We start from the raw sequence: 19,308 nt of genomic DNA, 5'->3' as shown, positions 1-19,308 counted from the left end.
GTATTTATCCACCTTTTCTTTTGGAATTCCTTCCTCTTCATATAGAGTAGCGTAATACTCTCAAGTAATCTCTAATTTATCTTCTTGTTTATTCACAATATGTCCCTCTGAATCTTCCAGCTGATATATAATCCCTTTCTCTTTCTCTTTTTTTAACCTATAGGAGAGCCACCTGCCCGGTTTGTTTGCATTTTCAAAATAGTATTGTTTGGTCTGTTTTATCTTATACGCCAATTCTTCCTGATCTAGAATGTTTAATTTATGTCGTAGGATCATCCGTTTTTCTTTAGCTGCCTCATTGCATGGGTTTTGCTGCGCTATCTTCTCCGCTTTTCCTAATTCGTCCAACAGTTCCTTCTGTAACTTTCTTTTTTCTTTACTTTTGTGTGATCCATAAGATATTGCCAGATATGCCTTCATTGCATCCCATATTATTCCTCGGGCAGTTGGCTCCTTTTCATTTTCCTCAAAAAAGGATTTTAGTTCTCCCTTTACTTTCGCAGTATTTTGCTTGTAATTGTAAATTTAATCTCCATCTCTTATTTCCTCTTTTATAAAGGTTTTTCCATCTAATTTCTAGCGGATTGTGGTCCGCCCAAACATTGGGTGTGATTTCTGCTGACATAATATATAGCAATATTGCTAGCAATCTACTGTTGTTAGCAATCTACTGGCTTGCTTTCATCCAAGTGGTGTCCATTCTTAAGACTGAGTTGTTAAATGTCTTAAGCTTGTAAATTGGAAGTTGTTCTTGTTCTAGTTATTCTCCTTGGTGCTTCAGTACATAGGGTTGGTTATCAATGCTTACTCCCCCTCTTGCACTTTTAACATGAAACTATAACTATTGTTTACTTATTCCCTGAAAGCCATAATTTGGTGGATTTTTGGCTTAGTATAATGTTGGATCAAGACACTAGTACTTGTTCAATAATCACAATTTTAAAAACCTTATCAGATAATTATCCATAATAGAGCCACTGGCCAATATGATAAAAGAATGTGCAAACCTTAGAGTATGTGGATTATTAAAGAAACATTTTATAATTGCTTTAGAAATAATATTCAAACTGCCTACTTCAGCTCCTATTTATGACAAATTATGAAGTAATTCATTGGTAGCCATTCTGAATATAAGATATGGAAAGGTGGGAGATATAAATAAAATAAAAAGTACAAAAAGAAAATTAGTAATTCTGTATTAAGTAATATCAGCAATTCTATTTGGTGGTATAGCCTCTGCCCCTATTCAAAGTAGAGAATAGATATCTCCAATGTCTGAAAAAGTACTTTTAAAATACTACTGTATGAACCACAAAACACAGTAGCTGCCCACATTAAAAATAGTTAATGTAAAAAAAATTACAAACAGAGGTCTCTAGTAGCAAAGATCAGTTCTACATCTGTATTTTTTCTTTGCATATCAATCCAGCTTTGTTCAGATAGTCATTCCTGCTAAATAGTCCACAATTGCTACAATATGGAAGATCAAACTTAATTGGGTATAAAATTACACAATAATTAAATTGTCTGTAAATGTGGCACAGTCAAATTAAACCTAACCAAATAATGTTTCAGACACAAAATGTTAACATAATATTGGCACCATATGGTTGTCATTTTGTCTTTCACATAACTGTCATTTTTCATCCTTATCTACTGCCCATGTTGATTTGGCAGATCATACTTGCACCACAGCCAAAAATTTATAACAGCTGGCATAGTGCTCCTATATTTATGCAAAGGTGGCTAAGTACCTGGTAAGATTCAAATTTTAGTATGGCCCCTAATCAAATTAGGAAATAAATAATCAGAGCAGCTGTTCAGTTTGTACTCTGTAAATTAATTTCTGCACCGCATTCTACTAACTTTTAAAATTTTCTTACCCTTATTTTGCATTCTTATAAAGTAATAATGCAATCATATTTATCTTTACACAAAGATGCACCGTAGCACATTTAACAGGACTATTTTTGTTCCCAGGTACCTCTAATAGCAATAGCAATAGCACTTAGACTTATATACTGCTTCACAATGCTTTACAGCCCTCTCTAAGCGGTTACAGAGTCAGCATATTGCCCCCAACAATCTGGGTCTTCATTTTACTCACCTCGAAAGGATGGAAGGCTGAATCAACCTTTAGCTGTTCAAATTCAAACTCTTGGAGTGAGCAGTGAGTTAGCCTGCAGTACTGCATTCTAACCACTGTGCTTCCATGGCTCCACCAGTTTTTCAAACTTGGCAATTTTAAGATGTGTGGACTTCAACTTCCATGCTGTTTGGAGAATTTCAGGAATTGAAGACCACATATTTTTGAAGTTGCCAAGTTTGAAAAACACTGTTCTAAGTGGTTTAAATGCACTTCAGACACATCCCCAGGCTATTATATTGATTAATATACAAAAAAGATAGTTATATAACTAATTGATTTATATTAACATGTTGAATTTGTATTAAACAACTGTAATATTACATAATTAACCAATGTGAGGATGGATATAAAAATAGATGACAATGGGAAGGGGTATAATATAGAATAGAAGGGAAAAATTAAATTTGATTATGATTAGAGATGAGGATGAAGGGTAATATTGGTTTTTAAAAAAATAGATGAGGAATAAATATGGCAAAAAGGAAATATAGAAATTGTAAATTTAATTGAAATGACTAAACACTGTTTAAATTCGTGAACCGGCCAAATACTCTATTCAAAGAAAATACATTGTATGTTTGTATGTGTGTTTCTAATTATTGCTATTTATTCATATTTGTTCTCTTTTATTCTTTAAAGTTTAACAATTCATTCTTTATCTTAATATCTTTATATTTGTTTGGGGTTGGCTTTCTTCCCTTTCATCTTTTTTATTGTACAGCAATCTTTCTCCTCAAACCTACCACCTCTCTCTTTTCTTTCCTTCTTACTTTCTCTCCCCCCCCTTCTTCTCCTCCCTACTTCCTCTTCCTTTCTCCTTTTCCTCCTCTCTTCCTCTCTCTCTTACCCTCACTCCTACTCTAATTTCCTTTCCCTTCCTTCCTCCCTTCTCTTCCTTCCCTCTCTTCTCCTTCCTTCATCTCTCTCTATTGCTGTATCCTTTTGTGCATATGGATTACTCAGAGGGATGAAAAAGTTATTTTTGACTGGTCCTTGCACTTTTGACCAGTCCTCGAACTTACGACTGTCCTCACATTTTTATGTTTTTCGCCCTATCTTGTCACCATGGTGAAGAGAAGCAGTTGTGAAATGAGTGACACGGTTGTTAAGAATGCTACAATGGGCATAAATGATGACCAGTCATAAGTGCGAGGACCGGTCAAAAGTGCGAAGACCTGTCAGAAATCACTTTTTTCAGCCCTCTGGGTAGTCCTTTTGCATATATGGACTCAGAGGGTTGAAAAAATTATTTTTGGGTGGTCCTCGCACTTTTGACCAGTCCTCGAACTTACGACTGTCCTCACATTTTACGTGTTTTGCCCTATCTTGTCACCATGGTGAAGAGAAGCAGTTGTGAAATGAGTGACATGGTTGTTAAGAATGCTGCATGGGCATAAATGTGAGGATGGTCATAAGTGCGAGGACCAGTCAAAAGTGCGAGGACCTGTCAGAAATGACTTTTTTCAGCCCTCTGAGTAGTCCCTATACACATAGCCATGGCCACCCGGTCACATGACCAGCTAGCCATGCCTACCCAGTCACATGACCTCCAAGCCACGCCCACAGAACCGGTAGTAAAAAAATTAGAACCCACCCCTGGTCTAAAAAGTCAGTTAAAATAATTACATTACATATTTCACTATTAAAGTATCTTGGACTAAGCTAAAACTGTAATCTTGAGCATATTTGGTGGGTGATAGTTTGTGTATAAAAGCAAGTAGATCTAGGATGCTAGAAAGAAATCCTTCCCAAAATGCATTCCCCCCCAACTATCTGTGGTCCATAAAGACAAAATACACATCAAATTTTCATAACAGGGATCTATTTGATGTATTTTGTGGGGACTGATAGTATTTGAGGAATTTCTTTCTCTGTCTCTTTTTCCTTTTCCTTTTTTCTTTTCTGTTCCTTTATCTCTCTTTTGGGAAGATGGTATTTAAAAAACAAACAAACACTAGGACCACAATACAGATTCCATTTTATTTCTGTCTCAAAGCAACAGGAAACTAAAATTCAATAGCAAAATTAAAGGTTCCGGATGCTGTGTGGAGAAAAGTGTTTGGAGGGTGGGGGGGTGGATTCTTAATGTCATCCATAACTTCCCTCTTGCTGAGACCAAACAGATAATTCTGAGATTCCTGCAAGCAGTACATGAATTTGTAGCAGTAGATTTCCTTGATTGCCCTCAGGCTTTCTATATAACAAATAGATATAAATGATGGCAAGGTAAAAAGGCTGGGAGCCTGTTTGCATGCATCAACACTGAAAACCATTCAGAAGGGAAACAAGTTACTTTTATGCAGCTCATTTTCTACTCTGTGAAAGTATTACTTTATATGCACAACAGGTAATTTGTATTTATGCATGTAATGGAAAAATAGATTTCTCATCGATATGGAACATTTTTCTAAAGAGATTAATTTATATCAGTTATATAATAAGTAATTTAGAATAATATATGTAACCTGAAACATTTGTTCTGGTAGTTCTGCTTCATGAATAAAAATTGGAAAATGAAAAATAGAGTGGCGGCTATTTACGGTATATTCAGTAATTTTGTTTTGGCTGACACCTGCTGTCCTTGCATTCATCTTGGGGCACTTTTTGAAGACACAGAAGGGATACCTACTGGGAACGCTGTAAAACATTGTGTATTTACTTAGCATTTCCAATTACTTGATTCTTAATGCATGTTTTTACAGTGGAGTCATTAATGTTGTATCAGCACTGAATTTATGGGGACAGCTTTGGACAAAAACTTTCAGATACCCTAGACCAGAGAGGGCGAACCTTTTCAGCACCAAGTGCCGAAAAGAGAGCACTTCACGCAATTTTTTTCCTTCTGGTTTCTGGCGTGCATGCGCACACGCCGATCAGCTGCCCAGCGTGCATGTTCACGCAGGAAAATGGAAGACCAGCTCTTCCAATTTCCGTCAATGCCTTACGCACAAAGTCCAGCTGATTGGCGCGTGCGCATGCGTGCCAGAAACCCGGAAGAGGAATGGGCGACGCCACGCATGCCAGCTGATATGGCTCCACTTGCCACTTTAGGCACGCGTGTCATAGGTTCACCATCACAGGCCTAGACTAAAGCCACTTAGAATTTTAGTTTAGAATTATAATTTGGTTCTATATTTCATAAGAATTTATACCCAATTATTAGTGAAATTTTTAAAAATCCAACAAATTTAGGTTTCTTGCTAAGCAGAGGGTTGGACTAGAAGACCTTCAAGGTCCCTTCCAACTCTGTTATTATATTAAATAAAGTAAGTTGTTCACACACAAATAATAGGAATTGTTTAATATTTATAATAATATAAATTCGGGCCAAAATTATTTGTTTTTAAAATGTTTTTAAATTTTATATACTATGTTTTATCCTGGCTGTATACTGCCCTGAGTCCCGCAGAAGAAGGGCGGTATAGAAATATAATAAAATAAATAAATAAAAAATAAATAAATAATAACTCTTCAGATTTCAGACATCAAAGCTTTGTAAAATATATCCTCTTCTGTCCATTTTAGGAAGGAGAAGACAATGTTAAAGTATGAACACATTCCTCCTCTGTACAGTAAAATAAATTTCTGTTGTGTTTTTCAAAATCCTCAATGCAGTAATGAGATACTTCTGGAACATGGAGGGTAACAGGAAAGCCATTGGATCTAAATAAAATGGTGTGTCTATAGCAGTGGTGGGTTACCCCCCGGTTTGGACTGGTTCACAAGAAACGGTAGTAAAACCGGTGGGAGGCTCCGCCCACCACCCCAGATGTCATCATTTATGATCTGTGCATGCTCAGAAGCTTCTGCGCATGCGCAGAAACAAGGTGTGCAAGCGAGCGAAGCGATCACACATGTGCAATCCCATTGCGAACTGGTAGTAAAGGTAAATAGAACCCACCCCTGGTCTATAGTAAAAAATGTCTTTCAGTAGTCCATGAAAACTAATGTACTATAGATATCATAATGGGACAGGAGAGACCCAAGTTCAAGTTCATACACAATCTAAAAATTCAGTGAATGACTCCAGTCTAGTCAGTATCAGTCAACTTATGTCAGAGGATGGTAGCTCTGGGATAAAATTAGGGGAGTTTCTTTTATATATATATATATATATATATATATATATATATATATATATATATATATATATATATATATATATATATATATATATATATATATACAAATACAAGAATACATGTATTTGTTCAACTCTCTCCCCCTGCCGAGACCAACACTATGGGCCAGACAGAGACAACCTGTGGACCGGATGTGGCCTGCAGACCCTTAAATGCCCAAGTCTGCCTTCTACCTAATTTACTTCCAACATTCTTTTGGATTAAAAAGAATCAAAAGTGTAATGTTTGATTATATTGGGTTTTTTTCAATCAACCAAACACAAAAGATGAATCCAAATGCCCACTCAACTTCTGATTGCAATTGCAGATGCTCAATGTAACTGGAGAAAGGCTATAGAATTATCTAGACAAAAAAACTAGAAAGATGAGTCTTCCAATAGTGACCAGCCTTGTCCTGGAGGAAGCTAGCAAAATTAACATCAGTAGATCTCTGCTAATACCCGACTTTGCAGGCCAAAAAGATTATGAGTTTTTGGTTAAATTCTTCCCTAGAAAAGTCTGAAAAGCTTGAAAGGTCTTCCGACCAGCAGCAAGGACCAAGATTAATGATGCCTTTAGCTTGATAGTGTGTGTGGGTGTGGGTGGGGAGTTAGGAATATGTTGTATGATCTAATCCTTTCCTCTCCTTTGCTTGTATAAGTATATTTCATCCAGTGGTGGGTTGTCCCTGGTTTGCACTGGTTCTATAGAACCAGTAGTAAAACCGGCAGGAGGCTCCACCCACCGACCCCGACATCATCAGAACGCTTCTGTGCATGTGCAGAAGAGTACGCGCACGTGTGAAGCATGCGCGTGCATGCGGCCCCATTGCGAACCGGTAGTAAAGGTAAGTAGAACCCACCCCTGATTTCATCTTATTTATCATATAGCCATGTTTTTGTAAGCAATGTTTAGCCTACAGATATTTAAACATACAATTCCATTAAAGGCATATCAATAAAAAAGGGGAACAAAAAGATAAGAGTTTCTACTAGTTGAACTCTTGAACAAACTAATGACAACAGATGCACCACTGTACCAAACTCCCTTAAAACAAAGTTTCATTAAAAAAAACAAAAAAACTGTAGAAATTGATTGCTTCAATTTTACTCTCTCCCAACATTACATGGCATTAATTTTGCAGTCATCTTCTATTAGTTAGTATACTATTAGTGAACTACAAATATTATATTCAAAGAATTATCCTGTCCACTTGTTTTGGGGGATATTGAATTTCATGAATATTGGCAACTGACTTTGGGATCTATTTTTACCTTGAAAAGTAGGTTACATTTTAATATAAACCTAAAAGCCCTTGATTATGGCTCCTTCATTCAGCCTACAATTTTGCCTTATTGAACTTTGTAACATCACTGCATTCTGACCATTCCTATTGTAAGTCTGTTTGGTTTTCATGATAACACTAATCTTTATTTCCATCCATTCTTGCAATGTATTCACAGTCTGGAGATTTGCTGTGATTAAAGAGAGATTAAGATTAAGATGAACGAGTGACAAACTGTACTTTGCTTCACTGCTTTTGCTCTTTGACCTAGAAAAGTCTAACTTAAGGTGACCAGATTTTAACATTGGTAAAGAGGGACACTGTGGGCGTGGCTTATTTTGTGGGTGTGGCTAGCTGGTCATGTGACTGGGTGGGCGTGGCTAGCTGGTCATGTGACCGGGTGGCCATGGCTATGTGTATAGGGTAAGGTGAACAGATTTTAACATTGGTAAGAGGGACACCATTGTGGGCGTGGCTTATTGTGTGGGCGTGGCTTGGAGGCCATGTGACTGGGTGGGCGTGGCTAGCTGGTCATGTGACCGGGTGGCCATGGCTATGTGTATAGGGACTACTCAGAGGGCTGGAAAGTCATTTCTGACAGGTCCTCACACTTTTGACTGGTCCTCACACTTATGACCATCCTCACATTTATGCCCGTGCAGCATTCTTAACAACCATGTCACTCATTTCACAACTGCTTCTCTTCACCATGGTGACAAGATAGGGCAAAAACGTAAAATGTGAGGACAGTCGTAAGTTCGAGGACTGGTCAAAAATGCGAGGACCAGTCAAAAATAACTTTTTCAGCCCTCTGAGTAGTCCATATGCACAAAAGGACTAACCAGAGGGCTGAAAAAAGTCATTTCTGACAGGTCCTCGCACTTTTGACTGGTCCTCGCACTTATGACCATCCTCACATTTATGCCCGTGCAGCATTCTTAACAACCATGTCACTCATTTCACAACTGCTTCTCTTCAACATGGTGACAAGATAGGGCAAAAATGTAAAATGTGAGGACAGTTGTAAGTTCGAGGACTGGTCAAAAGTGTGAGGACCAGTCAAAAATAACTTTTTCAGCCCTCTGAGTAGTCCATATGCACAAAAGGACTAACCAGAGAGCTGAAAAAAGTCATTTCTGACAGGTCCTCGCACTTTTGACTGGTCCTCACACTTATGACCATCCTCACATTTATGCCTGTGCAGCATTCTTAACAACCATGTCACTCATTTCACAACTGCTTCTCTTCAACATGGTGACAAGATAGGGCAAAAATGTAAAATGTGAGGACAGTCGTAAGTTCGAGGACTGGTCAAAAGTGTGAGGACCAGTCAAAAATAACTTTTTCAGCCCTCTGAGTAGTCCATATGCACAAAAGGACTAACCAGAGAGCTGAAAAAAGTCATTTCTGACAGGTCCTCGCACTTTTGACTGGTCCTCACACTTATGACCATCCTCACATTTATGCCCATGCAGCATTCTTAACAACCATGTCACTCATTTCACAACTGCTTCTCTTCACCATGATGACAAGATAGGGCAAAAATGTAAAATGTGAGGACAGTCATAAGTTCGAGGACTGGTCAAAAGTGTGAGGACCAGTCAAAAATAACTTTTTCAGCCCTCTGAGTAGTCCATATGCATTAAAGGATTACAGCAATAGAGAGGGATGAAGGAATGGAAATTAGAGTAGGAGTGAGGGTAAGAGAGGGAGGAAGAGAGGAGGAGAAGGAGAAAGAAAGAGGAAGTAGGGAGGAGAAAAAGAGGGTGGGGGGAAGAGAAAGTAAGAAGGAAAGAAAAGAGAGAGGTGGTAGGTTTGAGGAGAAAGATTGCTGTACAATAAAAAAGATGAAAGGGAAGAAAGCCAACCCCAAGCAAATATAAAGATATTAAGATAAAGAATGAATTGTTAAACTTTAAAGAATAAAAGAGAACAAATATGAATAAATAGCAATAATTAGAAACACACATACAAACATACAATGTATTTTCTTTGAACAGAATATTTGGCTGGTTCACAAATTTAAACAGCGGTTAGTCATTTCAATTAAATTTACAATTTCTATATTTCCTTTTTGCCATATTTATTCCTCATCTATTTTTTAAAAAAACCAATATTACCCTTCATCCTCATCTCTAATCTTAATCAAATTCAATTTTTCCCTTCTATTCTATATTATACCCCTTCCCATTGTCATCTATTTTTATATCCATCCTCACATTATTTAATTATGTAATTATGTAATACAGTTGTTTAATACAAATTCAACATTTTAATATAAATCAATTAGTTATAAAACTATCTTTTTTGTATATTAATCAATATGAACATGAATATTCCAATTATTTCCATGCAATCCAATTTCTTACAAATCAATTAATTATATTTACCAATAATAATAAACCAAATAATTTCTCCCATATATTCCTCCGAACCACAACTTAACCATTTCTGCTTTCAACACAATATACAATTAATAGTATCTCAATTATTACAATTCCCTAGTTAAATACAGCTTTTTTTCCTTTGTGTTTTAAAATCTTGAAGTCTCCTCCTAAATTTCCCATTGTTTGCAGTTTTTCACCTACCTTTTTTGGGGAGGAAAAATAAAAATAAAAATAAATCTCTCTCTGCCTCATTTTGTCACGCTGCACCAAAGAGCCTGGTTTCGTTTTCGTTTCTGAAGCTAGCTAGGGGGAAAAAAAACTGCTTTACACTGATTGCCTGTAGGGCGGCCCTTTGAAGCCCCGGGCAAGAGTTTAAACAGTTTTTTTTTCTTCTAGCCATCAGCTGGGGCTCAAGAAAAATCGGGACTTTTTTGAAACGCCGCGGGACGCGGGACAAATTGCTCAAAAGCGGGACTGTCCCGCCAAAAGCGGGACGTCTGGTCACCTTAGTCTAACTAGATCTGATCGATCCACTGGAATGGGATCGTTGAAAATGGCAATGAAATATGGTGTCATTTACAAGGTGAAATTCTACTGATGGGATTAAGAAAAATGGTATTTAATATAATACAGTGGAATCTTCACACTTGGAAAAGGTATTTGCAAAACTAGAAAAGCTTCAGCACACAAGTAGAAGTCCATGTACTTTGATAACAACTTACTGCTTAGAATATTTGTAGATTGTCCTTTCCAAAAACAGAATCATGCCTTGACCATCAAACATTTATCACCACAACACAGGTAGCATACCCAAAGTACTGTTGGTAAATTTTACAAAAGGAGCTTGAACGAAATATAATTTCAGGATGAAGTTGTATTTTTAATCTTCTATTTCTTCTCTGCATTTACAATAAAGTGCACTGAAGAGAAATACAGTTAAGCGAAGAAGTATTTGCTTTATACGATTCAATTCTCCCAGGTTGAGAAAGACTGAAACTGAAACGGTACCAAATAGTTGCCTCTGTATATAAACTATATCGGTGGAGGTGGAATAAGAGCTTTTTCTTACTTGCTCATGGCACAAACATGAGCTGTGTCCTCATGAAGTTGCCTTCATTTCATCCTCAAACCAGCCTTAAATTGACCTTAAGGTGTTTGCCATTTATGTAAACAACAAGCCATTGTTGTACAGTCTGACATGTTTCGTTAGATGATCTCTGTAGAAAAACACCAGCCCAGTTCCTACTAGCCATTTTAAGATACACCATGACACTTCCATGGCCATTCCGCTTTGGTCAGCAAAATACCTGAAATTTTCAAACTCTCCTCCTCTACCCATCACTTCTCTGAGGCATTCCCTAACTCAGAACATAGTATCTGCCTCAGCCCCAGTCCGTGTTGAGAATTATTAGTGGATGTTTCCTTGCTGGCTGCTGAAGACGACTGCTGTCCTTAAAGTGCATGATAGCAGCTTTTGGTGGCATTGTGCCTAATGGTAGAATAGATGTCACCACTGGGGACAATAAATTTTATTCTGGAATAGTTCTTCCTAGCTCAAGGAGTAATGGATAGTACTTTAATTCGGCTATGAAAAAGACGCTGCAATGTAAGGCAGTTTTGTGTTAAAACATTCTTTTTCTTGATTAGACATCCACAGTGATATTGTGGCTGTATCCAAGCTAAAGCACAGGCGAATTCCATTTCATACAGAGATGGTTGGCAGCCTTTTCTAGTAAGCTCTAAAAGATGTTATTCAAGAACAGTGTTGATCCCTTTTATTAACAATATCTTAACAATAGATTATTGGAGGTGGTGGCTCAGTGGCTGAAACTCTGAGCTTGTTGATCGAAAGGTTGGCAGTTCAGTGGTTCGAATCCCTAGTGCTGCGTAACGGGGTGAGCTCCCGTTACTTGTCCCAGCTTCTGCCAATCCTGCAGTTCAAAAGCATGTAAAAATGCAAGAAGAAAAATAGGGACCACCTTTGGTGGGAAGGTAACAGCATTCCGAGCACCTTTGCAGTTTAGTTATGCCGGCCACATGACCATGGAGACGTCTTCGGACACCGCTGGCTCTTTGGCTTTGAAATGGAGATGAGCACTGCCCTCTAGAGTCGGGAACGACTAGCACATATGTGCGAGGAGAACCTTTACCTTTACCAATAGATTAAAAGATGCTACCTATATCTGCATACACTGAGATCAAGAATTCCTTTTCAAACTCTTACATTAAAGGCTAACCATGCATTTCTGTTAGTTTCTTGTAGAGATAATTCATAGACATGCAAACTCGGGGGGCCAATGGTAAGTTCTTAAAAGTCTTTAGAAGTGGTAGCTGCACACTCTTCACCTATTTAACATCCAAACATAAGAATATAAGTTTTTTCCTCTCTCTTTCTTCAGAATGAAATTATTCCCATAAGGGTTGCAACCTCAGTGTTTATTAAAATGCTAGGTATATGGCTATTGTTACTAACGAGGCAAGACATAACTGTGGCTAGGTTTACAAACTGGCAAACCTGACTTGTTAAAACACTGCTAAACCACAACCACTATTGGGTAAACCAATTATCAGTGTTTCCACAGTAGAGTTAATTATAAACCAATATTTGCAAATGTGGTCAGGTTTACATATCATAAAGCAAAACTAAACCAAGCACATTATGGCTTAGTGCCTGTGCTTCCCGATACATATGAGAAGAGCATCTCCCCGAAGAAGAACAAATGTAATTATGTATTTTGGCCAAGTACAACCCTTTCATCTGGGGAAGTGATAATTATCAGAACTGCTAGAACTCTGGTAAAAAATGTAGGCTAGTAGAGATCTCAAAAAAGTAGCTGGTATGTATTTATAACTCTTCTCCCTGCTAGTTTTTTAAAATTCTGAAATGTGCAAAGTGAAACAGAAACACAACTTTTGAAAGAAATATACAGCTTTGTTTGTATCAAAGGAATATCCCTAAAATTTGTCCCTAAAATATCATCAATGTACACACAGAAACTAAAGTAGCCCAATCTTTTGCGTTGCAGTAAAATGTATCTTCCTTCATACTGCTGTTTGTTTTTACATATTCTGACAGGATCCTGGCGCAAGGTAGACAAAAATGATTGGCTGTGCCCCAAGAGATCAAAGTGTAAATTCTATCAAAGAAAACAACCTATAAAAGTATGCATCCACGTATTTGGGTTGATAAATGTTACTTATTTCAAAACTAATGTTTCTGTCATTTTAAATTACAGCTTTTGGAGGCTTTATTCTACATCATTTAACATTCATGAATTACTTTCTTGCTCCATTTTCTTCTATAAACCTGTTTCCTTAGCATAAAAGTAAAGAATGTCAATGATTAAGAAATGTTTCATGTTTCTCATTTACAGCAGATTTGTAATCAGATCTGTATGCCATCATCCCACAAGGACTATAAAGATGATAAAGAAGTGTAAATGATCAAGTCCAAACACAGCTGGTTTTGCAACAGCCAAATAAAAGAGGTTTTATCTATGGTGGATGCTTTTGGTCAGAAAGAGAAAAAAAAATACAAGGACATATGTATGACACTGTACACAGAATACAGTTACATCCATTTTCTTGATGTGCAGGTTTTGGAGATGGGGCTGGAGATAGAGTTTTAGGAGGAGCAATGTCAAGCAAGGAGTGCCTCTTCATTTCTCTCTGTTTCTGCTTTGATTTTCTCTGACTGGAGGACTGATAGTCAATTCTATATGGACTGTGGCGAATTAGCTGTGGCGAGTTGTTTCATTCTACTCCATACAGTTTGCTTTATTTCCAGAAGAACAGAGCCCTTCCCTCCCTCCCTCCCTTAGGAAAAATCAAGATTTGAAATACAGCTGATTAAAAAAAAAATCTGAAATGCAATTATATTTTTTGTTCATTTACAGTATAAAAGAAATACGAAGGATATATGAAAAAAGTTGAAGGGAGTACATGAGGAAAAGTACAGTATATTACTTTCAAGATGCAATATGCAGGTTTTGAATTGTATCAGAAAAGGTTAGCTCATAGATAAAAATCTCCTCCAAGATCTGAAATGGATGCAGAGGGCATGCATCTTTACCAAATTAGATTATAAAGGCCTTTTACGGCAACAAGCATTCACATCTAAACCCATACTTCCATCATACATATCTCACCCACCCTTCTATTGTGCAGGATAATGTGCAGAAGTGGAACTTACTTTGGATTACCAATGCAAGAATGGCGCTTAGAATATTTGAGAATATTTATGAAAAGGGCTAGCCAGGCACACACAATCATAAGAAGCATTAGATATTGTACATATTTCTCACTTCAATCATTTAATTTACATACCCATGTAACAGCAAAACAAGGGAAGCTGGCAATATGGATTTAGGTTAGGTAGCTTTACTGCTAATAAATAATGTGGCGTTAATGCAGAATTTTGAAAACAGCAAGTTTCAGTCTCAGTGAGTTAATTACTGTACAATGAAGTCTCTGAGGAGCACTACCACTCCATAGTTGGACTGAGTTGCTTTTTCTAAGATAAGCATTTTAACTTTCCCACGATTTCTCATACCAAATTGCCTGCCAATACTAGCTTTGACGGGTGTGGGGGGTGTCGTTTGGGAAAGGGGTGGACATATGTAAAACTAATGAGAGACAGAGCTCTGCCTGAAGCCGACAGGGAGAATTTGGGGATGGGACAAGCTTCTGAAAAAGAAGTAGAAGAGATGAAAGCTGCTGAAGAGATGAAAGCATGCTTTTTCAGTACATATCCCACACTTAACACACTGAAGTTGATTTATTGGGGATAATAATACACATCAGCAGGGAACAAGTAGGGGCATTTTACTGTCTCAGAATCTATTGTAAAACAAGAACAATAAGAAATATACATGGTGGCGCAGTGTAGTGTAGGAGTGTGCTCATTGCAGTCAGCAATATTTGAACTAGGTCTTACATAGTCTTTGCCTATTTATTAATACACAGTATATTTGATACAGTACATGTTTAAAAACATGTACACTTTTAATAATATTGCTTATTGAAAATTACACGTAGAGATGCTTGATGGATATAAATGAACTAAACACTCTGTGCTTGTGCCCCTCTCAAGTTTTTAATTAGTGGTGGTTTTCCTTAAGCCACTGGCAATTTTTGCCTACATTTTGTGCAGCATGCATGATAAATATATAATCAACTTAAAATGCTGCAGAACTAATTTCCTGTTCAGTTAGGAGAATTAGAGCACAATGCTTAGATATATTATTTAGTTTTTAAGTAAAATGTAATCATATTAATAAAAACAATCTATATAGCATGAAAACAACTGGATTGTGTATATTTAATGAAGATCAGATTATGTTGTTACTGCTATTATGTTGGGATAGTTGGAATCAGGCACTAAAGCAGAACAAGGAGAACTGTGCCATCTTGTGGCTAGATAACTTCTATCAATTATTGCAAAGAATTGGGAAGAAAACACCAATATAATCTCATGTGTTCAGTCTCATGGCATTAGCAGCACTTATTCTCAGGACAATTTGCATAGGATTTACATCCTGTGGAGTCCTTGGTGCTCTCTAAGATGGGTTGTTTTCTTGTAGATGTTTCATTATCCAACTAGGTAATATCATCAGTTCTAGTGAATGATTTCCTCCGTTTACATACAGTAGTTTGTGTCCCAGTGTTGGTAGTGCGATTGTTTTCTTCTTGGTATTTCCTTGAATAGGGTATTTTTTTCTGCTTGTTTATTTGCCTGATGTTAATCTCTGCTTATTGGGTGTTGGGTTTTGAAGTGGATGTTGTCTAGATTGTTCAATTTCCCAGTTGAATCTATAATTGAATCTAGCCATGTGTTGTGAGATTAAAGCACTTTCATCATGTCTTCTGACTGTGTGATGACCGGGGCACAATACACAGGCAACCTAGTCAGCTGATAGTTCAAACTGCTCCAACTTTCCCCCAAACACTCCTACATTTCTGGCAAGTCCCAGAGCAAGGTGATCTCTCCCTCCCTCTCCCTCTCTTTCTCTCTCTCTCTCTCTCTCTCTCTCACACACACACACACACACACACACACACACTGTGGTTGCAAGTAGTTAAGCATAATGCTGTAACACAACAGCTGCAAAGCAAGAAATCCAGCAGGGCAAGGGAATAAGTCAATGAGTCCAGGAAGCAAAGGAACAAGGCAATTAATTCAGGAAGCAAGAAAGAAAGCAAGAAGTCCAGGAAATGTCAAACATCGGCAATGGCACACAACACTCCATGAATTCAGCATTTGTTCCCGACAAATGCCCTTCCCCACAGCATCTCCTTAAGTCTCAGTCCCCAGGTGTGCCTTGTGAAGAGGGGTGGGGCATTCTCCTCCCTTTTTTATTTTACTTTTAAAAGCATTTTTTTGGCCAGAGGTTGTAGAAAAAATGCTTTTAAAAATAAAAAAAAGCCTCTGATGATTGTGCGGCTCAGCTGGGCAATGGGGGTGGGGCAGGGATTTTTGCTACTGGTTCTCCAAACCACCTGCCTCCATCGCTATCAGATCAGGTGATCCGGTCCAAACTGGGAGCATTTCACCCCTGTTCTGCTTCCCATTGTCTAGGCAAACATACAGTACCTTTCATAGGACAATCTTTCTAGCTAATCAATTCATGCCCCATGGAAGGGTTCTTTACTCTACAGTTTAACCCTTTGTCTTCATTTCATTAGCAAACAAGAATAGATGTTTGGCTCATGGCTGTTAAAGAGCAGCTGATGCCTTCCTTGGTCAGAAGTTGGAAACGTGATATATTAAAATGTAGACCTGTCTCATGTAGTTAATGTCTCTCTTTTTTATTGTGTCCCTCATTGAGATGACATCAGTCTGACAGCAGTCTAACCATGTCAAATTATAAGAGCATATTTTTTTCTTTTCTAATGAGAAACCTTGAAGCTATGCAACCATCAGGACATGAGGGAAAAGACACTCCGAACTGAACTGACAGCTGATTGAGACCAAACTATCAAGAAAGACCAATATTATTGTATCATGATATGCTAATACATTTTTTCACAGAAATATCTTTTACATGAAATGCATTAAGATACAAGGCAGAAGTGCTGAAAAGTGAGAATTAAACATGTTATGAACATAAAGTTGGCTCCAGTGACATAAATATAGTCTAGGGAAGAGTAGCAGTCCCGATACCACAATTTTGGCTTGTGATCTGCTGCAGGGCCAATGTGCACTCACAAAATTACTTGGCAGTTGCTTATTGCAGTGTGGTGAACAGAAGTAGATAGAAAGTGGGCCAGACTGCAGGAAAGAGCAGCAGCTAGTCTTGGGGTATACTGATTAGGGCAACTGTTAAGAGGGCAGCAGAGATACATAAAATTCTGTCCTTTACTTCCATCTAGTGGTTATCCAATTTTTTTCAACCCAGATCTTGTAGCTTCATACAGGTATTAACTACCAGTACTAGGGAAGTAGGGGGATATGGTGGCTCAGTGGCTAAGAGGCTGAGCTTGTTGATCAGAAAGGTCGGCAGTTCAGCGGTTTGAATCCCTAGCGCCGTGTAATGGAGTGAGCTCCTGTTACTTGCCCCAGCTTCTGCCAACCTAGCAGTTCGAAAGCATGTAAAAATGCAAGTAGCAAAATTGGTGGGAAGGTAACAGTGTTCCGTGCACCTTCGATGTTTAATCATGCTGGCCACATGACCACGGAATTGTCATCAGACAGCGTTGGCTCTTCGGTTTAGAAATGGAGATGAGCAACGCCTCCTAGAGTCAGGAACAACTACCAGGTATGTGCGAAGGGAACCTTTATCTTTACTAGAGAAGTGCCCTGAACTGCCACTGCTGCATTTTCTTCACAAGATCAGACTGTGAACAAAAGGTCTATTTTGAACATAGCCAATTAATTCTCCCAATAAAGCTGTTGAGTCCTACCTCAGAGGTCTGTCTTGGCTGCCAGAGAGCATTACTTATGCTTCTTACTGATTCATGAGGCATTAATTTTGCATTCTGCCTTTCTCTATAGTTCAAGAGAATATTGTTATATTTAGAGTTAACATGGCTTTTCAAAATGCAAACTGTATACTTTAATCTTTTCACCATATTCCCCAGGTCTTAGTCTGCTCATCCACATAACTACAGAATGTGTTAAAACTACTGTATATCATTCTGATTGGGTTTTTTTCCTTCCTCTGGCAATATCTTTGGCTTCTATTCTCTGCTCCAATAAGTAAAATGCACTATTTGGCATTGTAGAGAAAGAGCTTATTACTGCAGTTATGTTGGACCAAAAAAATCCAGATAATAGTTGAAAAACAGCAACTATTTCATTTTCTACACTTGTTTTGCTGTTACATGGATTTTTGTACTCTATCTAATATGCCTATTCTAAAAGATGTTTCAGTTGACTAATATCATTATCTTTAAATATACAGGATTTACATCTAAGAGCTATGTCTACTGGAGCTACATCTTAATAGGATCCCAAATATTTTTAGAGCTACTGAAGAATAATTATAGTCATTTAAGATGCAATAGTTATATCCCTTTTCCATCTGCTATGCAAATAAAGGAAATTGGTTGTGCTATGCAACTTGATAATAATGTCCCTTACACTTCATTTTAACAATTTTCATATCCTTTTTAGACTTGCAATAATTAAATCAGCCCAAAAATTATGCCCTTAATAAGACCTGACCCCGCTAATTAAGCAAATATTAAACATTGTAGACTTTTCTGGAATAACTTTCATTGACAGAATAAGATTTACTATTTAAAAAAATAGGGATAGGAAGGTTATGGATCTTTGTGTACAAAGAATAAAGGTAAAGGTTTCCCCTTTTTAGTCACATCTGACTCTAGGGGGTGGTGCTTATCTCTGTTTCTTAGCAGTGGAAGCCAGTGTTGTCCAAAGATATTTCCTTGGTCCTGTGTCTAGCGTGACTTATACATACACAGAATGCTGACATACACAGAACGCTGTTACTTTCCCACCAAAATGGTACCTATTTATCTACTTGCATTTGCATGCTTTTGAACTGCTAAGTGGGCTTACTGAATAAATATGCCTAAATATAGTTGCTAATAATACATCTCCTAAGTAATATGTTTTGTTAGACTAAGTGGCTCTTCCTCCCTGAGAAAAAAATATCAAATAACAACTGGTTTCATTTTAAAATATCACATAACAACCTTCATCAATGGTTCAGGGCTATTCACAAAAGCAAAATAAAAACAAAAATAAAATAATGAAACTGATTTTAAGTCTGCAGTCCTAATGATGAAGTTATCACCTAAATATACTATATTAATAATTGCCTAACTATATTAGTATTAATAATAAATAGAGATTTCAGCATTGTCTTAGGAGCATTGGTGATGAAGAAGATGCATTAAAGT

This window comes from Pituophis catenifer, unplaced genomic scaffold (assembly GCF_029215685.1).
Source record: "Pituophis catenifer annectens isolate HBS135680 unplaced genomic scaffold, rPitCat1.0.hap2 SCAF_4, whole genome shotgun sequence".
In the NCBI taxonomy this organism is placed as follows: Eukaryota; Metazoa; Chordata; class Lepidosauria; order Squamata; family Colubridae; genus Pituophis; species Pituophis catenifer.
Note: the sequence above shows the minus strand (reverse complement) of the source record.